Source organism: Heliangelus exortis, chromosome 2 (genome assembly GCF_036169615.1).
Source record: "Heliangelus exortis chromosome 2, bHelExo1.hap1, whole genome shotgun sequence".
NCBI classification, from domain to species: domain Eukaryota; kingdom Metazoa; phylum Chordata; class Aves; order Apodiformes; family Trochilidae; genus Heliangelus; species Heliangelus exortis.
In genome coordinates, this window is record NC_092423.1 from 148,585,177 (window position 1) to 148,611,845 (window position 26,669).

Here is a 26,669-nt window from a genome sequence, read left to right on the forward strand (position 1 = left end):
GGGACCTTAAGATCATCTCATTCCAACCCCCCTGCCATGGGCAGGGACACCTCCCACTAGGTCAGGTTGCTCAGAGCCCCATCCAGCCTGGCCTTAAAAACTTCCAGGGATGGGGCTTCCACCACCTCTCTGGGCAACCTGTGCCAGGGTCTCACCATCCTCATGGGGAAGAATTTCTTCCTAGCTTCCAGTCTAAATCTCTCCTCCCCTAGTTTGAAGCCATTCTCCCATATCCTATCACTCCCTGACATCCTAAAAAATCCCTTCCCAGCTTTCTTGTAGCCCCTTCAGATACTGGAAGGCTCCAATAAGGTCTCCTCAGAGCCTTCTTCTCTCCAGACTGAATAACCCCAACTCTCTCAGTCTGTCCTCATAGCAGAGGTGCTCCAGCCACCTTATCATCCTTTTTGAAATTGGGAGGAGCTGAATTAATTTTTTGTTGTTTGAAAGCTTAAGTTTCAGTGGAAAATATATCCTGGATGTTTCTTAAAGAAAGCATCTCCTTGCCCAGTGGCCTGTGTTATTCCTGCCTTGTGACTGGGAGCCAGGGGAAGATGTTGGGATGGAACTTCTGGGGCCAAGAAACCACATCCTCACAGTCAGCACAAGGATTTGGTGTGATTTCAGCACTTACTGAAACTGCAAGGAAAGAGACACCCCTGAGGGTTTTTATTCCAACTACTTTTATAACTGATGCTACGAAATATGAGGGAGCTGGGGGTATTCTTCCCCTTTTTATCTGATCTAAGCACACATCAAGCAAAAAACCAGTCTTTATCCTGTACTCCATGCCTGGACTAGACAAATTCTTGACCTACAGCAGCCAAGTCCATCAGCAGGAGGAGCTACAGCAGTCTCTGGCTCACAACTTCCCCATGGACAACACAGAATCTCACTCCCTGTTTCCAGCACGTGGATGCAATTGCAGCTTTCCATGCCTTTCACAAACACTTAATTCACTCCATATTACAGAATCACAGAAGAATTTGGGGTGGAAGGGACCTCTAAAGGTCATGAAGTCCAATCCCCTGCAGTAAGCAGGGACACCCTCAACTAGATCCAGGGTGCTCAGAGCCTCATCAAACCTCACCTTGAATTTCTCCAGGGATGAGGCCTCAATTAACTCCTCAGGCAACCTGGTTCATCACCACCCTCATGGTAAAGAACCTTCTCCTAACATCCAATCTAAACCTACTCTTCTCTAATTTAAAACCACTGCCCCTGATCCTATCACCTCAGGCCCTTGTAACCAATCCCTCTCCAGCCTTAATTAATCCCTCAGAGTATCTATTCCTTCATTTTACCCTTTGGAGACACTGAGATAAAATACTCCATCAGGATTAACAGAAAAACCTACAGAAAGACCTCTAGAGAACTGCTCAGGACAGAGGTGCTGCTGTTCCCCAGTTCTCTGATGTAGTGCAGCAGTACAGAATGACCTTCTAAAGATGGCCCTCTGAAACAGATGTTTCTAAGTGAATTTAGGTTTCATGACAAGCTCTTTTTGTTTATTTCACACTTTTTCCTCATCCTTTTTGTTTGGGAGGGTAGGCAAGCCAGGGTTGTTCTTTCTCAACCTCAACATTAGATGAGAATGACTCAAAAATACATTAAAGTGCACTCTTAAGGCAAGGCACATGGAATATCTCAAACAAACCATAGAATCATAGAATTGGCTGGGTTGGAAGGGACCTCAGAGATCATCAAGTCCAACCCTTGATCCACTCCCGCTGCAGTTCCCAGCCCATGGCACTGAGTGCCACATCCAGGCTCTTTTGAAATATCTCCAGGGATGGAGAATCCACCCCCTCCCTGGGCAGCCCATTCCAATGTCTGATCACCCTCTCCCTGAAGAAATTCTTTCTAATGTCCAACCTAAACCTCCCCTGGCACAACTTGAGACCTCTTGTGCCCTCTTGTCTTGCTCAGAGTTGCCTGGGAAAAGAGCCCAACCCCCCCCTGGCTCCAACCTCCTTTCAGGGAGTTGTAGAGAGTGATGAGGTCTCCCCTGAGCCTCCTCTTCTCCAGCCTGAACACCCCCAGCTCCCTCAGCCTCTCCTCATAGGATCTGTGCTCAACTCCCTTCACCAGCCTTGTTGCCCTCCTTTGGACCTGCTCCAGCACCTCAATCTCCTTCCTGAGCTGAGGGGCCCAGAACTGGACACAGGACTCAAGCTGTGGCCTCCCCAGGGCTGAGCACAGGGGCAGAATCCCTTCCCTGGACCTGCTGGCCACGCTGTTCCTGATCCAGGCCAGGATGCCATTGGCCTTCTTGGCTACCTGGGCACACTGCTGGCTCATGTTCAGCTTCCTGGCAATCCAAACTCCAAACTGTCAATCCAAATCCAAATACAGCTGAAAAGCTCCAAACTATCAAAAGCTACTTCAACAAGGGGGTTTGCTTACTTGTGGCATTCACACAACGTCTAAAAAGTTGAATCCTTTCCAAGTATTTTACCTCAGTCACAGGGACAAGCTCACCAGTACAGGAAGGTGCCAACAACCCCATGCTCCACGTTCCTGCACGCTTCCCAGGCTTCAGCTGACTTCCCAAAGGCACCTGTGTGGGATCCTCAGGCTTCATGAGGACCTAATGCCCTGAAAAACACTTGTTGTGAGCTGGGCATTGCTTCCAGCCTCCTGACAGATTGATGCTGATTATAATCTCCTTGCTTCCATTTACTCTCCAATAAATCTGAATTTAACCAAATCAGTGACCCAGGAACCTTGTCTTGCACTTTCACAGGTTCACAAAACCTGTATCCTACACCACTGCTTAAATTCAGTGATTATCAGCTGGACTTTCTACAGCAGGACAGATATTTGTGGGGGTCTGTGCTGTCAGCATGCAGGAAGGAGGTTTCTGATGGGGTGTTTTGACCACAGATCCTTCTCCATCATTCCCATGGCATGATGCCATACAAGCTCCAGCTTTATCCCATCATGACAGGATACAGCTCATTATTTTATGGAGAGCTTTCAGGCTCAGTTTCTCAGTTGATTCTTCCAGACAATGTCCAGATTTCCCCAGAAATCCTTAGCATTGAAAGAGGAGACCATGGAGGTGTGCAGGAACCCACACCTCAGCACACCTGAACACTAAACAAGGCCCAATATATGCACTTTTTTATTTCACCTCTGACTATCACAGAGCCAAAACAAGAGGATTCAAGTCCATAAATATTCCTGACTCAGCAAGCTCGTGAAGACTAAAGAAGCTCAGACCTCAAACCTTGAAGGCAAGTACACAACAACATCAAATCCCCTTCATTGTTTCACTTTTAAATAGACAGGAAGGAGGTGTTGAGACTGAAATGATGTTTTGCAGTTCAGGAAATCTGTGTTCAATTGCCAGGCTTGCATAAATTCTGTAATCCAGTATTATGTCTTTAGGAGAATTAAAGCCAAAGCAGTCATCTCACCTGTCTCCAAAGCATCCTAGTGCTGCATAATGCATAGGAAAGACTCTTGGCTTAATGGGATATTATTCTCCTTCAGTATAGTTCAGCATGAAGCAGCCTTGCATCACTTTAATTCTTAACCTTCAAGTAGATTAAATCAAAACTAAAACAAAACACAAATGTAAAAAGATGCAACGTTTATAATCAAGGTGGCAAGAAACTGGCATTGTGTTTATCACTGAACAGTTTGGGAATTAGCCTAAATCAGTTCCTACCACTGATCAAGGCATTTCTGCAGCAGGCAGATAAAGCAGAGTTGCATCATGTGAATAAAAACTGTTTAGATACACACACATAGCCAAGTGGCTTCTACTTTTGAGGCAAAACCAGAAAGGACTTTATGTTCCATTAAGTATTTTCTTCTCTGTCCTCTTCTTGGCCATCTGAGAGATCTGCTCAAGTGCCTTTGCATAAGACAGTCAGAGAAGCTCCTTCCAACCAGAAATAAATAAATAACAAAGCCACTCTTTGCTTTTAATATGATTTCTAAAGAAAACAAGCATAGCAGCTTCAAGACAGCCACAGTTAAAAAGAAGCAAAGGAGGAAGGTTTAATCATCCACTCAGGAGGTTACAAAACAGATTTCTCACATCTCTTGTTAAATCTGAAGTGCTCATACACAAATATTAGTAACACTGCAGCAAGCTGAATACTTTCCCCTCCCCTCACACAGGAACATGTGAAAGCCCCTCCCTTGCACTCCCATACACACTTTTGCTGTTTCTGCCACTTTTTCTTAGGAAAGAGATCAAAATGAAACTCTAAGCAATCCCTCCACTCATTTTAAAGCCTTCCTCCCTTTCTGAGGGTCTTGCTGCCCTGCAGGTCACCCATCTCTCTGTCCAACTACTCTGCAACATGTGGAAGCATCAGTGTGAGGTCTCTGCAGCCTGAGCAATAATGTGACTCGTGGCCAAAGCCTCAGCATTGAGAAAGCATCATTGAATTAAAGTATTTTCCCAGTTACCAACCATAACAGGAACTGGGAGGAAGAGGAGAGATATTATCCCACAGGAGAACTCAAGAGCTGCTTTCCTCTCCCTCAGACTGTCCTATATCATCTCTTCACAAGGCAAAGAAGGAACTGTTTCTATCAAAGCCCCATCTTCTTAGCTTTTAAGGAAGAAATATTTTTAAATGAGAGTGAGGGAAACAGTGGAAGTGTTTGCCCAGGGAGGTTATAGATGCCTATAGCCCAGTTATAGATGCCCCATCCCAGGAAATACTCAAAATCAGGTTAGCTGAGGGAACAGCCTGATCAATACAGGGAGGTTTGGGCTAGATAACCTTTAAAGGTCCCTTCCAACCCAAACTTAGAAAATTAGAAACATTAGAAAATAATCTGTGATTCTTAGTTCTCTAGAGCAGCAAACCACTGCCCCATCATGTGGTTGTTACCACCTGGATGAGGTGGTTGGGGACAGGGTTTAGTAGTGGGGTTCATCAGAAATAGGGTAATAGGGTTAGGACTAAGTTGGACTCTGTGATCTTGAAGGTCTTTTCCAGCCTGAGCAAATTCTATGATTCTATGTCAGGATGAACCCAGAGGACCTTTCTGAGCTTTGTTGTTGGAGAGCAATTTGGTGGAATTCCATCTCCTCCCTCCTACTGGTGAAACACTTGGGTGCTTTTCTGCTTTGCCCAACCAATACCAAAATGTTGGGAAGACTTCCAGGAATGAAGTCTGGAAAGGAAATCTCATCCCCAGGCAAAGCTGGGATAGTGGACAGTAGTCATCCTCATACCAAATGCAAGAGCTGATAGGAGACAGAAAGTACTGCCCTACTCAATTGAAATAGGAGGAAAATAAGTTGCAATACTAAAAAAAAAAACCACCACAAAAAAAACTAAAAAAAACCCTAAAAAAAATCAAAACAAATAAACAAAACCAGGAAAAAATAGCCCAAAAGCCTCCCAAGAAATATAAACAAATCTGAGGTGAATAATTCATTTAGGCAATATGCAGTGCCCATACTCTACCTGAATTGTTTAAGCTGAAGGTTCATGGTTTAATCAGAACAACAGTTAAAAAGAAAAGCTAGGGTCAGAAGTACAAGATTTATCTTGGGCAAAACCAAAATAGGTTTCTTGGGAAGGCATTTTCATTTAAAATAGAAAAAATAGGCTGCAATTTGTCAACTGACCAGTAAGGGGAGTCGGTGCCTAGAGCTTTGAGTCAACCACGCAGATGCAGTTTTGGGTGGAGAAAAATCTATTCTGAGGCAGTAACAACAGTGAACACATTGATGAGTACCAGAAGATGCTAAAGGAAGATGGACAGAGAACACCATGTCCAGAAAACCCATTAACCTGGAGAAGAGAGGGGTGGAGAGATACTGCTACTGTAGAAATAAAGTCAGGGGTTTGCTTGGAAATGGGTTTTTCTCTCCCTGCAGGAGAACGTGATGGAGAGCACGTGGAAGAAGAAAGGTAAAGGGCAAAGTAAATCATGTCAGGATGGAGCTTATGATCAGAAAATAAGAGTTAAATTTTAATGTACTTCTGAGTACAATGTTCTGATGGTAGCACGTTTCCTAGAAAAGCCTTGGGCAAACCCCTCTGGTGGCCTTGAGGAGACATGTAGGAGGGTACCAGATGCCTGGGACAAGAATTTGGAAGACAAGAGCTAATCAGACTCCTTATCAATGTGCTCTAGCAGTAGAAACAAATAAAGAAAAAGCACTAATAAAGATTTATTAAAAAAAAAATAAAACAAACAACAACCAAACCTCAAAACTAGGGAGTGGGATTTAATAACATTATACAGTATCTAAAGAAAAATGCCAGCAGTAGGAACTCATTAAGTACTGTATGGGGAACAGCAGCAAAATCACTACTGAATCTATAGCCATGCTGGGCTCCTCAACAGCAAAAGGGCTGCCACCAGCTATGGGGCCATGGGGAGGAGCACTCAAACACTTAATGTTCCTCTTTCCCATTAATCTCATTAACCTCGTATTTACTCTGTTGTTGGTGATTACTCAGGATGTTAATAAGCATACTTTTTGCATACTATTTACTGAACGTTGCAAATCTGCTTAGCTCTGTAGACACAGTGGGGCTGGAACATGCCAATTCTCCCCATGCTATACAGAAAACAGTGGCAGAAGGAAAAAAAAAAAAAAATCACCTTTAAAGGGTTGTTTCAAAGGTTGTGATTTTTTTGTGTAAGAATTAAGTGCAAGATAACCAATTGCTTCTGAAAAGTATATAAAAGCTTTCCTTTTTTCTAAGTCTAGAGCACTTTCTAAAGTATTCTCTGCAGGAGAAACTGAGACCAACCCAAAAATAGCCAAGAAATGAGTTATTTCCTAGTATTAAGCTCGAGTAACATGAAACAGCTATTCTAGACACGATACAAATTACTGTTAATGGCATTCCAGGTGGGAAAAGCAGATGTAGTTTAAGAAAACTATTTCTGCTGATTAAAAACTCTATAGGTTTTACAAATACAGTCCGTTATGCCTTGAAAAATTAAATGTTCATTGACCATCTGTTCCTAGCAGAGAGCACCCATTAACACTTGCCAAAGAGCCCAACTAAAAGTCAACACACTGCCAGTGGGGACCATCCTGGAGCTTAATGAACCAGCCAAGTGTCAGGCAAAATCAGCTGTCAGGAGAAGAATTTGCATGAAGATCACCCAATGTTAACCAGTTAAAACAAAGAAACCACCACAAGAACAGAATAAGCCATCCAGAGGTGAACATCTGCAAGCACTGAGCCCACAACACTCCCACACATCTACTCCAAGGGTTGAGTCTACAAGATGTAGCATCATCTCTGAGTTAAAGGGATATGGAGAAAAACAGCCACAATAAAATAAAGAACCTGAAAGAGGAAAGATTATAAAAGAAAGAAAATAGGGAGAAAAAAAATATAAAAATCTCACCCACAACTTTATTCCCTTGTGTGTGGAGCCACTTGTTTGGCAACAGGCAGCAATAGCCCAGGGGACTCAAGGGCTCTCTCAGCAGTATTGTCTCTGTTCAAGGAAAAGAAAAAAAACAAGAGAAAATCAGAAGTTAAAAGTCCATGCAGGTTTTCATCCACTCTTTTTCACCCAGCCTGAAGTGCAGCATTCCCAAGACTGAGGTTTTACCCATATCTTCAGATTCAGCTGCCTTTGGGATTTTTCACACCCCGGGAATTTGTTAAAGAAAAATATGTATATTAGGCAAGCTTCACTTTTGGCCTATACAATATCTCTTGACAATGTAACACATGCATTAAAAAAAAAAACTCCACTGCTTCCCTTTAATTTCAGGGTGCAAACATTAGAGGACGACCAGTGAAACAGAGCAAGTAATTTTCATTTTCTGCAGGTTGTGATTTCACACGATTGCCATTTCCCCTGTTTAGCAATCCCATGTTTTATATTCCATCTTAGCAAGTTGAGCTTTTAAGGTAAAATACAGTGCCAAGTGCTGGCTTCTGAAAATAGGGTAAATAAGTAAGACCTTTACATTTTAAGATGTTGCTCAGCAACACCTTGTCATGCTACATCTCACAACACTTCTTCCTTGTTATTTTTCTGGCCAAAGGTCAAAATTCATCTTCCCAAGAGAAAAGCCTTCCTATAGACTATAATGAAACTTTCACATCCAACTACCTCAGGAACAATCCTCATCTCCATCCTGGAGCCCTTCCAAACATCAAGACACACTGCAGTTACTCAAGGAGGCAGCCTTCAGTCTTTGCAATCACTGCACAGTGACAGACAAAGTGTGTGCATTGCCACCAAGGAGATGTAGGATGACTTGAACAATTCCCAGTCCTGGAACACATCTAAGTAAGCATCAGGATCACAGAATCATAGAATCATAGAATCAGCTGGGTTGGAAGGGACCTCAGAGATCATCAAGTCCAACCCTTGATCCACTCCCACTGCAGTTCCCAGCCCATGGCACTGAGTGCCACATCCAGGCTCTTTTGAAATATCTCCAGGGATGGAGAATCCACCCCTTCCCTGGGCAGCCCATTCCAATGGCTGATCACCCTCTCCATAAAGAAATTCTTTCTCATGTCCAACCTAAACCTCCCCTGGCACAACTTGAGACCTCTTGTGCCCTCTTGTCTTGCTGAGAGTTGCCTGGGAAAAGAGCCCAACCCCCCCCTGGCTCCAACCTCCTTTCAGGGAGTTGGAGAGAGTGATGAGGTCTCCCCTGAGCCTCCTCTTCTCCAGACTGAACACCCCCAGCTCCCCTGTCTACAGGTTCACATCTCCATATTGGTAACCAAAATCTATGCATACACGTTCAGCAGGTTTGGAAATGATTTTTTTTTTTTCTGTTAGAAAAATATAAAAGCAGAGGTAACTCCTGGATATATGCACCAACCTGCACTAGCATCAGTATTTTCTATGATTCTCAATCTGCTGGTGAGGCCACAGCTTGAGTCCTGTGTCCAGTTCTGGGCCCCTCAGCTCAGGAAGGAGATTGAGGTGCTGGAGCAGGTCCAGAGAAGAGCAAGGAGGCTGTGAAGGGATCCAGCACAAGTCCTGTGAGGAAGGGCTGAGGGAGCTGGGGGTGTTGAGGCTGGAGAAGAGGAGGCTCAGGGGAGACCTCATCACTCTCTACAACTCCCTGAAAGGAGGTTGGAGCCAGGGGGGGGTTGGGCTCTTTTCCCAGGCAACTCTCAGCAAGACAAGAGGGCACAAGAGGTCTCAAGTTGTGCCAGGGGAGGTTTAGGTTGGACATTAGAAAGAATTTCTTGCTGGAGAGGGTGCTCAGCCATTGGAATGGGCTGCCCAGGGAAGGGGTGGATTCTCCATCCCTGGAGATATTTCAAAAGAGCCTGGATGTGGCACTCAGTGCCATGGGCTGGGAACCACGGGGGGAGTGGATCAAGGGTTGGACTTGATGATCTCCGAGGTCCCTTCCAACCCAGCCAATTCTGTGATTCAATCATAGAAAAAGTACTTAATTCTTATGCAAAAAAATCACAACCTTTGAAACAAACCCTTTCTATGATTCTCTGATTTTCTCCTTCTCTGATGCACACATCTCAGCACATTCAGAGGACCCAGGAAAGTGCAAGCATCAGAGGCTCCCTCCAGCTCTGCCACCATGTACCTGCGAAAGTCTCTCCTTGACCATTTGCATTGTTTCCCATGTGCTACCAATTTCCTATAAAATTCATAAAAAGAGCAAAACTGAGTAACTTATAGAGAGTAATGCTGGCAGCCATGGCGAACTATTTTCATCTGATTGATTACTCATTCCACTTGTAAAAAAACCCTAATATTTATGTGATTTAGTGTAACTTCAGATGGGGAAAAAAAATTACAAAATCTTGTCTCTAGGAATTTCACATGGAATGATCAGTCTACAAATGAAACCAGCATTATTTGTCCAGCAGACAGAATCCAGCACTGATATCTCAGGATGTTTGTGGGTCCTAAGAGTTTCTATCACCTTGGGTCAAGTGTTTTTAAACAGCCTCTGCAAACAAAATCAATAAACCTTGCAATTCTTCAGACCAAGCTAAGCCACATGCCACACATTCCAAGCAGAGATTCAGGTCCTTAAGCATAGAAACCTGGTGGCCCAGTTTTACAGAAATTCCAATATTATGCCCATCTCTCAGAGCACCCAACACCTGTGTTTGAAGCATGGTACATGCAGCCCTAGAAGGAAAAAAACCCAATACTGAAATTATAAACAAGCACGGAGTCGCCCATGCAACTTCTTGCTGACCTAACTTCTCCTTATCTCATCCTCCCACCCTTTTCATCCCACAGATTTCTCTGTTTTCTTCTCCAGCTTTATCTTCTCAGCCAGCAGAGTCTCTCAGGATGCTGGACACCACAAAAGAATGGAAGAGGGGCAGGAGCTTTGGTTGGCACCCACAGGAACTCTGTTATGGGTTGAAATTAATGACAATTCTGCCTACCTGCAGGGGTTTTTGTGTCTTTTTTTTTTTAAACATCTTATATACAACTCACATGATGTCAGTACAGGAATATCACACTAAAGATCTGGAACTTAAGAGGCGGGTTTTCCTCGTTTCTATGGTTATGAGCAATTTTAATGACCAACCTAAATAAAAAAGCTGGAAGAGAGAGAAAGTAGGAAGGAGTGAGGTAGGCGTTTAATTTTGATTGACAAGACACAGCATAACTAGTTAAGATCTGTCAAATGCCTGCTGAGGATCACAAATCCTCAGCACATTTTATGGCAGACAGAATTAGTCTAAATGCACAGCTTTACAAAAATGTTTCTTACCCAGTGGGATCAGAGTTCACCGTTTTGGCATTTTGGTTTCCCCACACAAAGCAGCTGATATCATATCTACCAAAGGAACCAAGGGAACAAGGGAGGGACAGAAAAAAATAAAAAAAAAAACATGTATAGTTCTTATTATTTGTGAGATTTTCAAATTTTAACAGGCTGCAGTCTCTTTTGTCCCTAGCCAATATATATTCATCATATATTTATAGATACACACACATATCTACATATATATATATATATATATATATATATATATATATATATAAAAGAACAGCATTCCCAAGATTCTTAACTACAAGAATAATTTGAAAGTATTATCAACACCATCACTTTGGAATCAGATCTGCATCACATTATGTGCTGTATAAATACCAAGTAAGGAGATGATTCCTGCATTAAAGACCTTAAAATAAGAGATTGAATGCAGAAAGAGTTGAACATAGATTGGATGGAAAACATCAGGAAAAGTAGTGACAATCTGGAGAGACAGAAACATGGGCATGACAGTCAGCTGTGAAGATCCCTGAAAATATCACATTAAAAAAAACAAAACAAAACAGGGTGTAGAGAAAATTAAAAGCATCCCTACAAATGTTCATGGGTGATGGTTTTCTTATACTTGCTCAGTAGCTCTTCACAGGGTTTTATACTCATGACAGCACTTTCTAGACCACCACTTTCTGAAATCCTATGTACTTTGAATGTTTTAGAATGTTCTGCTGTTTTACCAAATCTGTTTGACTTTTAAGGAGGGTAAAACTACAAGAGAGGACAGGGTTATGAAGGAGGGAAGTCAGCAGCTCCTGAGATGCCTGCCAACAGGATCTGCACTTAAACCAAGCAGTTCTGGCACAGAACACCCTCAAAATTTGATATTTAAAAGTCTTCTGGTGTTGGAATGAATAATTAAAGTAAAAGGACACAAGTGAAATAAGAGCTGATCAACACAAACTTCTATCAAAGTCAGGAGAACATCTTCCCACAAGGTCTCAGTCACCTGGTTCTTCCATGCTATACTAAAAGAAAGAGAATTTACCTACCAACTACTTCAGTTTCCACTGAATATCATCCCTTTCCAGCCTCTAGCCCTTTCCAGACTCCAAAAGGTGCAGATTTGTACAAATCTAAGAGAATCAAACAAAAATAATCCCAAATAAAACCCAAAGCTCTCAAAAAATTGCCTCATTTGCTGGCAGTTTCCAATCCTAGAGCCAGGCATTTATTGTGATACAAACCTGCCCTTCCCCAAGAATTCCAGAGGATTTGTACCATAATAATACTGAAAAAAAAAATTTCCTGAACCTACCTATTTCCTGAAGAACCACAGCACTCTCTCCTCAAGAACTGGAACAAATGGAAGGACTCAAGTTCACTTCCCAACTGATCACCTCACTGGGACAAGTCTGCAGACCACTGGCTCTTTAAACTTTAATTTTACAAGTAATTAAACTAAAACTGTGTGAAGTTTATCCATTCAGCAGTTGTACCCTAAACAAGCACTCACACATTAAGTTACCTCTGACTGCCAGGCTCTAAAACTGGCATTTTTCTAACTAAAATTCCACCAAACCTGGACACAGATTCCTCAATTTCAACCAAAAATTTCAACTCATCTCTTAAGAGAGATCTCTTAAGTCAACCAAGATTTCTTAAAATCTAACATCAGTGTGATGTACAATGAAGAAAATCAAGTTCCAGGGCATGTTCTCCTACCATGTTGCTGGCAATGTTGGCATCACTCATCCCATCACACCCATGATGACTTAATGGGGTGTAAAAGTCCAACACACACTTCAGCTCAGATTATTTAAGTCCCTGAAAAATCATACAGCAGAGAAAAAAGTATTGCAGGTGCAGCCTCCCAGCCTTTCTATCCAATGGCTGAGGATGCTTTAATTTATTTTTTTTTTTTTACAAGCCAAAAAATTTGGTCAACTCTGTCCAGGAAATATCTGTTGAATCAAACCCATCACCAGCACACAGGAATTGCTCAATAATTGTGATTATGATCTGGTAATGGGAGATGTATGTAAGAGGAGGGAAATCACCTGAACTATTGGTAGTGTTCAAGTCATCAATGATATTTTCAATGCATCATTAGATGGGACAAAGAGACACAGCAAGTAAAATAAGGTTCAAAACCTTAAGAAGAAGGCGTTGCCAAGAGGTTAAAGCTGCCACCTGCTCCCCAATCCTCAAATACTCAGAAAAACTTCTGGTCAGTGGTCCTATGGCACGTAATAGGTTCTCCTAATCTCTGTCAGTGCTTTCTGTCCTTACTGACACAGGATAACTTCTGTACCAATTGAAAACCCTCACAGCATCTCAACAGTAGCTGTGGAATTGAAGTGAGCTTGGTGGCAGAAAGGAGATATGGTCCCTCTGCCTTGTACTGATGGGCAAAGGACCAGATTGGACAGTGGCAAATCAAGTGCCATGAAACCACTGCTTTAATTCTAATTTACTGCAGTTTCCTTCCCAGTAGCATCATCAGGAAAGCAGGAAAATAAAATAATTTTAAAAATGGATTCATATTTTAACCAGTTTCTTATTGCAAGGTTTCAAACAGCCAAGTAGCTGATCACCAACTTGAAGATAAAAATCAGAGCAGCACTGAGTCAACTGGCACAAGCTCATTTATTGCCAGATAATATCTCTAATCTTCTCAAACCAACTGTGTAGCCATCAGAACCACCTCTTTCCCTTGGCAGTGCCCAGGATTTATGAAACACAGCAGATTTTTTACTTCTGCAGCCCTGGAAATTCAAGTTACAGAGGCGACGTTAACTTTTTGGTTTGCCAGTGCTAATCTACTACCTTTTTAAAGGTGCACACATTTCACCCTCTTGGCTTCCAACACCAAATTACCAGCTTTTGATAAGCTTCAGAACAAAGGAGACAAACGTGCCCTCTGGGTGAAATCTCTTGCTGCAATCTTTATTCCAAACACACCACTCCGGAGCTCTGCGTGCGTTGCCAAAAAATCGCCTTGAGGCCCGCTCTTAAGATGGCAATTTGCATCTCAACATTTTGCTGCAAAGCTTACCCAATGTCCCTGCCATTATTTTAATACTCAACTGTGGGCGGCCCCCTGAGCAGCTCACAGAAGTGAACACTAAAAATACTTTTGCCTTTCCCCACAGGCTCCGCAGCGAACGTCGGCTCGGATGCAAAACCGGGAGCCAGGGCACCCGTCCACTTCTGGGGGAGGATGAGCAGGCTGCAAAGTGCTCAAAAAAAAAAAAAAAAAAAAATGCTAAGAAGCAGAAAAGTACCACTGCATGGATGGAGGGAAGGATGCAGAGCAGCAGCTGGAGGAGAAAGGCTGCAAAAAGAGCCAATTTTGGAGGCAAGGGAACCGGGAGAGGTTTATCCGAGTGCGAGACATACTTGGGAAAACACATTAAGAAGTAATAAAACAGGCGAGGGAGGCATTGCCCAGGACATGAATTTAAGATGATGCTGAGCAGAGGAAGGGGAAGAAACCTCATGCCCAGAAGAGGAGCAATGCTGGGTGAATGTGAGCACAGCCTGATTCATGCCACAGAAGGGAGATCCCAGTCCCGCCAGCAGCGCTGTGTTGATGAAAGCGCATCAAAAACCCAAGGACTGCAGGTTTTTTCTGTGCTTTCTTCCCTCTCGCCCAGCCAACCCCCAGTCTCAGAGGTTATAATTATTTTTGGCAAGGTGTAAACAGGTCTGGGAAATGAAACTGAAATCCAGAGTTATTTACGAGATGCAATGCAGGGAGCCAGCACTGGAGCCCAGCTATGGAATCAACAAGCGCAAGGTCACCCTTCTCTGCTTAGGAGAGCAACTTTGCAAAGTGGTGGGTGTGCAGCTCACCAGAGGAGATCATCAGCCTCAGCCTGCCCAAGAAGGAGATAAATAATGGAAATGGAGCACAATGAACCACCAGAAATCATTGCTTCAGTCAATTACAAGGACTTTATCACAGGGCTTTTAGGCTTGGAGGTGACGTCCATCAAGTTGGCATCCATTGAGATGACATCCACCGAGCTGATGTCCATTGGGATGATGTCCACCCATGCTCTCAAATGATCATGACAATTATCTGAGGCTCTGGATAATGTGAGATGAAAAAGGTCACCAGGTTGGTAAACCTCCCTCCACCAAAGCTGTTGTAGAGGGAGGCAGGTAAGGAGATCCACCTGCAACTAAGAGACTGGTGAAGACCATTCCCTGCCTTACCCTGAAGGCCATAACCTGCTTCCAAGGAATTAGATCACTGCCCCCTCCCAAGGAGCATCACATATTTTGAAAGCACTTGGCTTGCAAAAAGCAAACTTCACATTCTTGTTCTTCTTTCTGCCAGCAGAGAAAAGCAGCAAAAGCTCAGCCCTTCTTTCAAGGGAATGTTGCACCTCAATAGGGCTGAAGAAGCCAGCAGCATCTCGAGCCCACAAAATAACCACTCCTTCTGTCCCCTCTTTTTAGAGTCTGTGTTGAGATGTCTCATAAACATGACCCACAGCCCTGGTTCCAAGTATGGGATTCTAATAAATTCTAATTAATTTTAAAAGGATGACAAACAAGAAAAGGAACTGGACAAAGAGAGCAGAGCAAGACCTGTAGCCCATGAGATATCTCTGCGTACAGAAGGAAACAAAGATATCTCCAAACAATGTGAAAATACAAAACAAGCAGACCTTGGTTTCCATGCACAAAAAAGAGGCTCTTTATACCTAAATTTTTATACCTAAATAAAGATCCTAAGAGGATCTTTATACCTCATATAGAAATATGAGACAACCAAAACCCAAACCAACCAGGGAACTGAATTTTCTTCTACTGCCCCATAGTTTGGAGCAAAGGAGAAGAAACCCATTTGCTGGAAGTTCTAAGGATGATTATCAGGAAAATACCCATAGTGAGACTGCAAATCTGCTTTTTCAAATGCAGAGGTGAGTGAGACACAGCATCCCATTTTACTGTGATATTGCAGCAGTGTTTACACCATTGGCTAACATCACCAAGGGGCCAGTTTGGCACTTGGCTAGAAGAGCAAGCCCTCACATTTTCAGAAAAACAACCTGTACCTATGAAACTTCCCTACAGTGCACAATCAATAATTCAGAGGGATATAGAAAACATGCAGTTTTCTCTAACTCAGAGGCATGAAAAAGCTTAGGACAGCATTTCTGGGGCTTCAACCCCCACATTTTACCACCTACCTCCACCTTTGGCCAACTGCAGTTAATGGAAGCTGAAGGTCCTCGACACTGAGAAGCCAAACTAAGGTGCAGTGGCCTCAAAGCAACTTCAAGCACCACCATTTTATTTTATTTTTTTTCCCTTGGCCTTATTAGTGAAGTAGTATTAGTAAAATTACTTTGTTTTTCACCATAACAACAAATAAGAAGGGCTTTACAACCCACACAAGATGGTGTGGAAGAGGCTGCTGAGCCATTCCTTCCTGATCATAGGAAGGAATTCCTTATTCATCATGGCCTGATCCTACCTGGACCAATCCCACAGCTCTGCTCATGTTGCCTTCAGCAGAATAAAGACATAAATTTTAAATTCTTTAAAAAAAAAAAAAAAAAGACAAAAAAAAAACCACAAAAAAGAAAGAGAAAAAAAAATCATAAAAGAAAAAAACCCAGTCACACGCCCTATTGTTATTATATACATTAATTTTATGCATATGATCTTTTGCACTATAACATGGAAATTATATTATAATATAACATGAAATATATGGAAATAATATGTGAATGCTTCTAAATTTAATTTCTCATACTTTTTCACTGAGCATCAGCTCATGGTCAGTGCTAGCAGCAGAATATTTGATGGGACTGACATTAGGGTCTCTCTGTCAGTGACAAGAACTCAGGTAAGAGAGGGGCTGGGGATGTATCAGGCAGATAACAGAAGACATCAAAACACTTGGGAAAGATAAATCACAGCTCCAACTATTTAACAGTATGTTTAAACTTCTACAAATTAGGTGTTTTAGATATTAGGAAAGGTTCTCCTGAGAGCCTAGAAAGCTAACGGTGTCACAAGGGATCTTAAATCAATTGTTTTGTGTATAGGGAAAAAAAAAAAAAAGTCAAGAGCTGTATTTAGGTCTTGCTTCCCATTGCAAGAAGGAAAAGCTCAAAATCTGCAGCTCCCAAGAGAAGGATGAAGCTCCATGGAAGATGGTAAAGAAACAACTTGTGTAAACTACACCTTGGTGCAAAGCACCTACTGACATACAGCCACTTGATTTTTTTCAAATTAATTTTTTTTTATTAGGTGGGAACAGAAAATACAGTTCTTTGGAGTTAAATTTAAGTCATTCTAGCAATTACCATCTAGAGAAAAAAAAAAAGTTTGCTTTCCAATAAGTAAAGATTTCCTGGATAACAGAAGGAAATTGGGGGACATTGTGGGACATTGAAGGGTGCCTGTGCACAACCTGCACTGTCAGCAAATCATCTGCATCATCCCCCACCAAAAAAAAAACAAACCAAAATTAAAACAAGCCCACATGTTGGAAGAGGGATGCTCTGCCAGAAGCAATGGCAAAATTACACAAACACAAGGGATTGCCATCTGCAGCTCCTGTTTCCAGGCAGGTGAAAAGCAATAAATAGCAAAAGAAGAAAATCTGTCAGGTACAGTGAGATATTAAACAGGGTGTTACCCCTGCACAGCTCCTGTATCCCCAACCTTCCCATCACCAAACAGATGCATGGCAGCACTTTTTTTTTTTTTCCTCCCCAAAATGAGAGGAATTCTGAGCAGAAGGAAGATCTCCAGGCTGGGACATGGGCTGCTGCAAAGCATTTCCTACTAATTCAAGCTCAAACAGAATTGCAATTAGCTCCAGTTCATTGCAACCACTGATGTTCATTGCCTCTGATGAAAAGCCCCCCTTTCAGCAACAGACATGTTTTCTAAACGAATTTTTTACATTAAACATTTCAATGTTTCTTATGTAGCCAAGGACTACATCTGAGGGGGAAATTCTGATGAGAAGCAGCTTTTTTTTTTTTTTTTTTTTTTTGGTTTAAAAATCCCCTCTCTTTTCCAAACACTGAACTTTCCCTGCAGTTCATTTTGTCTAGACTGGAAGTCAGTGTTGCAGAGCTGGCAAACACCTTATCTAAATCTTCCCCAAACAGCCTGGGAGGATTTTCCTCCCCCAAGACACCCCAATTCTGGGCTTGCAGCCAGTTGCATCCTGGGCTGCATCAAAAGAAGTGTGGCCAGGAGATCCAGAGAGGTGATTCTGCCACTTTGCTCTGGAAAGACCTCACCTGGAGCCCTGCATCCAGCTCTGGAGCCCTCAGCAGAGGAAGGACATGGAGCTGATGGAGCAGGTCCAGAGGAGGGATGAGAAAATGATCAGGGGATGGAAAATCTCTTCTAGGAAGCCAGGCTGAGGGAGCTGGGGTTGTTCAGCCTGGAAAATAGAAAGTTCCAGGGAGACCTAATAGTGACCTTCCAGTATCTGAAGGGGGAATACAGGAAGGATGGAGAGGGACTGTTTGTAAGGGCCTGGAGTGATGGGATAGGAGGCAATGGTTTTATATTAGATTTAGATTGGATGTTAGGAAAAAGTTCTTTACCATGAGGGTGGTGGAAAAATGGCACAGGTTGCCCAGGGAGGTGGTTGAGGCCTCATCCCTGGAGATATCCAAGGTGAGGCTTGAGGATGCTCTGAGCAACCTGAGGGTTTCCTTACTGCAGGTTGGACTTGATGACCTTTGGAGGTCGAACCTAAATTATTCCATGGTTCTATCTGATTCTTTGATTCTAAAGTTGGAGCATGTGAGCTGCAGAGTGAGCTCTGCTGCATGAGGATTGTAGTGATGGCCAGGAGACATCACATGCTGGTAAAGAAATAAGGTAATTTCACAGGGGAAAAAGAAAAATTAAGAAAAGCAGCATTCATGGCTCTGTATGCCTCCACCACTGAGCTCCTGAGCTATCTGCTCATCTGAGATTTTTCACAAAGCAGCCATTAATAGCAAGTTTGGGAGTTCCCTCATACCATATTTGTGTCCCTGGCATGTCACACAGCAAAGAAATGGGTTAATCCAAAAATGTGGGTCACAACACTTCCAAATCTGCCTCTTTTTCGTAAGGAGAAAAATGAAGGAGGCGCCTCCCTCCTCCACGTAGATGCAGCAGAAGTTTCATTATAAACTGAAAAAAAAAAAAAAAACCCAGCAAGTTTCAGCAGTGAAAGTGAGCAAAGCCCCCCATGGAAGAAGAAAACTGGATTTTTTTTAATTTTTAAACAGAAATAAGGGCTACAACACAGCAGGGTTGGAATAAAATCCTAGAGCATGGCTGTCTCCTACACTCCTTTCCCCCATGCACCAGATGATGGAGGAGTCCTATGTGGGGGGAAAAAACCACATGGTCAAGTTATTCAAGTCTACAATCCCAAGAAATGTATGCAGCAGGGGAAGGAGGACAAATAAAGTCCCAAATAACCTAATAATAATTACATTTTTGCAATATGTGGCTTTACAGCAAGGGTAATAGCTGAACAAGAACAAAAGAAATGCTACACAATGAAGAGCCTAGACCATTTCACAGGTATTTTCTGCTTTTATTTAGGGAAGAGATGACAGAGATAGCAAAGAAATTGCAGCTTAGCCCAACACGAGCATTTAGTTTAAAAAAAAAAAAAAAAAAAAAAAAGTAAATTTACAAGAAAAAAAAAAAAAAAAAGCATTGTAGTCAAACTCAACCTCATTCAAGGAGAAGCTGGAAAATCTTTTGCAGATTTTGCTTCCAGCTTCCCAGCAGATGAGTAGCTAATGCACCCAAACTGCAGCAAAGAACCCAAACCCAACCCTCTGAAACACTTTTTTTTTTTTTTTAAACCATTTTTTGAACATATGTGAAAATAGCATCTGATGACCAATGCAATCTTTGCTTTCTAGTGGTGCTGCAAGCAAAACAGACACAGAGGGGAGGCAAAAAAAACCACCATGCTGCCCCTTTTTTTATATTGAAATGCTATTTTTTCCATCATCAGAAACACTGAAAAGCAGAAATGTGCCCATGCACTGCAACAAAGAGATGGCACCTGCCCACTGAATTTCCTGACTAGTGACACTAGGAAGAAAAAGAGGAGTTTTAAATAGAAACCTCCTTGTAAGTGTTAAATCAGATTAATTTAACTCTTTTGCATTATTTTAATCTTGCATAGCAGCATTTGCAAGGCAGGCATTAAAAAAAAAAAAAAAAGATGAAAAAAAAAAAAAAGGAGTATGATTCTTATCTTGACCATATTCCTCCAGAAACACACAGCATTATTAAAAACCACAAATAACCTTCCTGACAGCAAAAGGACACACACTCCTTCAGAGAAGGGTGATAGCAGGAATTTTATATGTAGCTTTTTGGGCACTAAATATCATGAGACAGGCACGAGCTTCCCTTCTTGCAATGCTTAACACCACTGCTGGCAATGCCAACACAATCTTGTGGCCAGGTTTTATTGGCATGTGTCAAAAAATATGCTGAAAAAAAGAATAAAATTCCATTTGAAGGGTTGGTCATGCTGCTGGAGGAGAAGTTTTGTGCTTTCTCCTGCAAGCAGTGGAGGCTTCATTTTGTGAGTTAAGCTCATGTTTAAATATCTGGATGAAATTTAGACCAAGTGAATCAAAAGCAGCCACTCTCATGGGGAGGCACCACTGTCCTGGTTTGGGCCAGGATAAAGGTGATTTTCTGTCTTGGACTTTTGCTTTTAGCTAAGTCTCTTGTAAGTAGTTGCACTTGCTGAAATGAACAGCAAGTTTCTCAGGCAGTGTGTGTTTCTAGGACTGATAACACTTGATGTTTAGAGTTACTGCTAGAGACTGGTGTGCAGAGCCAAGGACACTGCTCAGCTCTGAGGAAAACATCAAGAGGTCCCACCTGCAGCCCTCCTTTGGGGAGGAACGGACAAGAAAAATGCCAGAATTGACCAAACAGAGGATTCCATCCCATATACCTCATCCTCAGGATAAATTGGAGGGATCATGAGGGCCAAGCCAGATTTCCTGCTTCCGGCTGCCTGCCCTTCCTGCCTTTCCTGCTTCCCTTTCTTCACCCCGGCATCCTGGGAGGATTCCATCCCTTCCTCTGCCTGTGCTCCTGATCCATGCCAGCCTGAATCTGTGTGTTCCTGCCTCCAGCTCCCCTCTGCTGCTGACCCCAGGAGTCCAGCCTGGACTTTCCCAGAGCTGCCCTGCAGCCTCGGTGGTGACGTGAGAGCTATTGGGGGAGAGGGGGGAGGAATGTGGTATCCATTTTCTTGTATATTTGTATATATTTATTAATTTTTCCTATTTATCATTACTGTTTCATTAAAGTTGTGTAGTTTAGTTTCCAACCCATCAGTCTCTCTCCCTTATTCTCTCTCCTTTCTTATCAGGGAGGAGAGAGAGATCAATAGACAGCAGCTGTTACTCGGTTTAATTGCTGGGCCAGTGTTAAACCCTGACAACCACCAACCACATCCCAGTAAGACTTGGTCCTCCACCCACTTATCCATCAGTTTTCCTGGGAATCAGACCTGGATGCACAAGTCCTTTCCACTGGGAGCAGCCTCTGTGCTGATGATGGCAGCTCCAAGCCAGCAGCAAACAGTGAGAGAAGCTCTTTCTGCCCACACAAAGCTCTCAGGGGTCAGAGATTTCCCTGGCAGCACCAGAAGCCCTCAGAAGGTCCAGAAAAAGCCAACTGAAAGCCAAGTCCCCACCCTGCTCCTCAAGGCAACTGAAGTGTAGGAATGCTGATAACAAAGATGGGAAAAGTTGATTAGATATTTTTTTTTTAAGAGTTATTTCCATTTTCATAGAGCTGAGTGAGATTATGGTAGAGGCAGGGAATCAAAAGTATTATTTTTATCTTGATATTATTTACCCTTTCACACTTGCTATTTAAATATTCCTGAATTCCCAGAAGAACCAGCAGTTCAAAATACCATTTGGTATAAATACCATTTGATATCAAAATATATTTGATATATATTTACAAGCAAGGGGAAGCACAGACACATTCATTTTCTGCTTGCCTACTTCTTTTTTTTTTTTTTTTTTTTGCTTTTTTTTAATTAGATTTTAAGAGCTGTAACATTGATGTGCAAAATTATCAGGACACAGAAGTATTATTTCTCCTCCACCCTCAGCAGAACATCTCCAGCCCCAGAACAGGCATCTTACTGGCAAGGAGACCCTTGTCAAACCAGCAAGTTGCATGGTAAGGGGTAAATTATGAGAGGCTTAAAATAAGTGAAAAAATAAAAACCACCAAGTGATTTCTGAGAAAAGAAATCAGGTTTCTTGAAGGAGACAGGATGGGAATAAAAGATTTTAATGTTAAAATCTCAGTTCTGCCCATCTCTGCAGCCAAGCTCAGCTCCATGACCTGCAGTCATTGCACAAAAAACAACCTTAGATGCCAGGGAAAACACAGTGGGACAGTGAAACTATGGAATTTTTCTCAACCAAACAACTGCCAACACTCCTCTAGGAGGGAGACACTGAATTTGAAAGCTCACTCTTCTTTTGGATACCATGGCAGGAGGAAGAAACAAGATCTGACCCAGGAGCCAGGAGTGTAGCAGGACATGTGGTGGCACTGCTCAGCTTCTCTGATGTCCATCAAAGCCTCATCAGCACTGGTTGTGATATTTTGTTGTGTTTTTTTTTTTTTTTTAAATTTCATTTCTATGCACAAACAAACCAGCAAGGCAGGAGGCCAACCTGGAGATGAGATGAAAAATGACATTGCAGCTGAAAAAGACACCAGAGCAGGAAGGCACTGAGGGGCCAGACAGCAGCTGGCCTGAGGCATCAGGGATTTAAGGACCTGAACCATCTGCATCAGCTCCTAGACCAAGGCAAACCAGACCCAACAAGGCAGGATTTAATTTACAGACTCATTGCAAAGGGAAAGACCACCCTGGAAAAAAGGGCTAAAAAGCTGGATAAAACACCATATTAATATAATATAATATATAACAACAATATAATATAATAACAACCTTATTGCTATTGACATCAGATGAAGAAAAAGAGGGAAAACCCCCTCCTACTTCAGCTCAGCCTTCCCAGACCCATTCCATGCTCTGCACAGGCAGTAAAAATTTAGGATGGAGCAGGAGGAAGCATGAAAAGCAAAATTTCAGGTCACCACTCCACACCATACCCCTGGGTGTGCAACCAGATCACCACTTGTTTCTGCAGCTCTCCCAGGCACGAGGATGCAGCTCAAGCTGCAAATGTCACAGAATATTTCCAGTGCAAACAAGCAGAGGTTTGGAAGCATGGGTTTGGTTGGTTGTTTTTTTTTTCTTCATTGGAAAAATGAAAGAGTGGTTTTAGGGTTCCAAACCCCCCTGGCTTTTTGATATGGACACAAAGACACTGAGAAACAAAAGATTTCCCCAGCAAAGTCCATTCCTGCTGCAGGCAGAGGTTACTTGCACCCCCCAGCTGGGATGAGTTTTTTATTAAAAGCTTGGAAGTAAAGCTTTGGAAGTAAAAGAAGCAAGACCACCACCAAAAAGTTTCTACAAAACCAAGGAATATCACAGGTGCTTTACAGACTTCAAAGTGGTTTCTTTTCCTCTCCTCAAAGCACTTCCAAAATCATCCCACTGCCTCAGTTATGGCTAAAGCCTCCTGAATTAACCTGGAAAGAAAAAATAATAAAGAAATATTCTTTGGGAGGTTAAAACTCAGCCATAACCTCTTAGTGAACTCTAATGGTGGTCACAGAGCTGTCCCCAGCGTTGCCATCACTCTGGAGGTTGACACATCCACGTTTTGTTGTCTTTAAGCAAGCAAGGGACAGTGCCACAGTGAGAGCTGGTGGTGGCCAGGGGACCTCCTGCCTGGTCACCAGCCACATGGGACACAAGTGAGGTCTTTGGGAGTGCACAGCACCCACATCTCTCCTTACTCACACCCCTGTCACAGGCCAGCCCTGTCCCCAAGCTCCACACACACCCCTGTGCCAGGCCACCACTGTCCCCAAGCTGTACACACACACCCCTGTCACAGGCCAGCCCTGTCCCCAAGCTCCACACACACACCATGTGTCTGGCCAACCTTGTCCCCAGGCTGCACACACTCTTGTCACAGGCCACTTTTGTCCCTAAGCACCACACACACACCCCTGTCACAGGGCACCTTTGTCCCCAAGCTGCACACACACCCCAGTGCCAGGCCAGCCCTGTCCCTAAGGTGCACAAACAACTTGTGCCAGGCCAGCCCTGTCCCCAAGCTCCACACACACCCTGTCACAGGCCACCTGTGTCCCCAAGATCCACACACACCCCTGTGCCAAGCCACCCTTGTCCCCAAGCTGCACACACACCTCTGTGCTGGGCAGACCGTGTCCCTATACTGCACACACACTTGTCACAGGCCACTTCTGTCCCCAAGCTGTACACACACCCTGTGCCAGGCCAGCCCTGTGCCCAAGCTGTACACACACACCCTGCCTCAGGCCACCTCTGTCCCCAAGCTCCAAACACACCATATGGCAGACCCAGTCTGTCACCAGGCTGGACACATTCTTGTCACAAGCCACCTCTGTCCCCAAGCTCCACACACACCCCAGTGCCAGGCCAGCCCTGTCCCTAAGGTGGACAAACAACTTGTGCCAGGCCAGCCCTGTCCCCAAGCTCCACACACACCCTGTCACAGGCCACCTGTGTCCCCAAGATCCACACACACCCCTGTGCCAAGCCAACCTTGTCCCCAAGCTGCACACACACCTCTGTGCTGGGCAAGCCTGTCCCCAGACTGCACACACACTTGTCACAGGCCACTTCTGTCCCCAAGCTGTACACACACACCCTGCCTCAGGCCACCTCTGTCCCCAAGCTCCAAACACACCATATGGCAGACCCAGTCTGTCACCAGGCTGGACACATTCTTGTCACAAGCCACCTTTGTCCACAAGCTCCACACACACCCCAGTGCCAGGCCAGCCCTGTCCCTAAGGTGCACAAACAACTTGTGCCAGGCCAGCCCTGTCCCCAAGCTCCACACACACCCTGTCACAGGCCACCTGTGTCCCCAAGATCCACACACACCCCTGTGCCAAGCCACCCTTGTCCCCAAGCTGCACAGACACCTCTGTGCTGGGCAAGCCTGTCCCCAGACTGCACACACAGCCCTGTGCCAGGCCAGCCCTGTCCCTAAGATTCACAAACAACTCGTGCCAGGCCAGCCCTGTCCCCAAGCTCCACACACACATAATATGTCTGGCCAACCTTGTCCCCAGGCTGCACACACAACCTGTCACAGGCCACCTCTGTCCCCAGGCTCCACACACACCCCTGTGCCAAGCCAACCTTGTCCCCAAGCTGCACACACACCTCTGTGCTGGGCAAGCCTGTCCCCAGGCTGCACACACTTGTCACAGGCCACTTTGTCCCCAAGCTGTACACACACCCTGTGCCAGGCCAGCCCTGTGCCCAAGCTGTACACACACACCCTGCCTCAGGCCACCTCTGTCCCCAAGCTCCAAACACACCATATGTCAGACCCAGTCTGTCACCAGGCTGGACACATTCTTGTCACAAGCCACCTTTGTCCACAAGCTCCACACACACCCCAGTGCCAGGCCAGCACTGTCCCTAAGGTGCACAAACAACTCGTGCCAGGCCATCCCTGTCCCCAGACTGTCATCACTCTTTGTCACAGGCCACTTTTGTCCCTAAGCTCCACACACACCCCGTGCCAGGCCAGCCCTGTCCCCAGGCTGTCATCACTCTTTGTCACAGGCCACTTTTATCCCTAAACTCCCCACACACAACCTGTCACAGGCCAGCCAAGCTCCACACACCCTGTCATAGGTCCCCTCTGTCCCCGACCTCCACACACACCCCAGTGCCAGGCCAGCCCAGTCCTCAGGCTGTCATCACTTTGTCACAGCCCACTTTTGTCCCCAAGCTCCACACACACCCTGTCACAGGCCACCTCTGTCCCCAAGCTCCACACACCCCCCTGTGCCAGGCCAGCTCTGTCCCTAAGGTGCACAAACAACTCGTGCCAGGCCAGCCCTGTCCCCAAGCTGTACACACACCCTGTGCCAGGCCAGCCCTGTCCCCAGGCTGTCATCACTCTTTGTCACAGGCCACTTTTGTCCCTAAGCTCCACACACTCACCCTGTCACAGGCCAGCCCTGTCCCCAAGCTCCACACACACCCCAGTGCCAGGCCAGCCCTGTCCTCAGGCTGTCATCACTTTGTCACAGGCCACTTCTGTCCCTAAGCTCCACACACACCCCTGTCACAGGCCAGCCCTGTCCCCAGGCTGCACCCTCAAGCCGCGCCACCCTCTCTCGCACCGTGCCACGACCCCGTCACTCCCTGTCGCGACTCTGCCCCGCTCTGCCGCACCGTGCCACGGCCCTGCCTCTCCCTGTCGCGACTCTGTCCCCCTCTGTCGCACCGTGCCACGGCCCTGTCGCGACTCCGTCCCCCACTGTCGCACCCGAACCCAACGACAACGACGACGAAGGGGAGGCCCCAGCGCGCGCCGCCGCCTCACCTGCCGCCGCGAGGCCGCCCCGTGCCGCCGGCACCCAAACATCACGTGACCCGCGAGGCGGTGCGGGGTTGGCGGGGACGGGGAGGGAGGGGGGGGGAGGGAGAGAGGGCCACGCCCCCTTTTTGATCACGTGCCCTCCCCCCTCACCCCGCCCGCCGGAGTCCTCAGCCCGCAGAAGCCGCCGCCCGCACCTCCCATCCGGACTACAACTCCCAGCAGGCACCGCGAGGTAAAGCCGCGCCCACAAGTTTTACCCCGCCCCCTAACGCGCATTGACCAATCACCGCTGGGAACGAGCCGAGAGGCCCCGCCCACCGCCCTCACCCCCTCAGTGCAGCCCTCGTTCCCCTCAGTGCCTCAGGCGCCGTCTCCGCGGCGCGATTTCTTCGGGGTGCGGTTTCTGTGTCGCTCTTCTCTCCTCATGGCTGTTTCTCCTCTCTTTA

At 44.8% G+C, this 26,669-nt stretch overlaps 1 protein-coding gene across 2 annotated transcripts in view; it reads right to left on the minus strand.

Annotated features, from left to right (window-relative positions):
* TSNARE1 (t-SNARE domain containing 1) overlaps positions 1-26,332 on the minus strand; it is a 519,764-nt gene extending 493,432 nt beyond the window's left edge. For both annotated transcript variants that reach the window (XM_071738512.1, XM_071738513.1), the window contains exons 1-2: positions 26,227-26,332; positions 7,354-7,446 (exon numbers count right to left, since the gene is read on the minus strand). The gene's annotated coding sequence lies outside the window, so the exon portion shown is untranslated. The remainder of the gene's footprint in view (positions 1-7,353; positions 7,447-26,226) is intronic.
* Between the last annotated feature and the right edge of the window lie 337 nt (positions 26,333-26,669).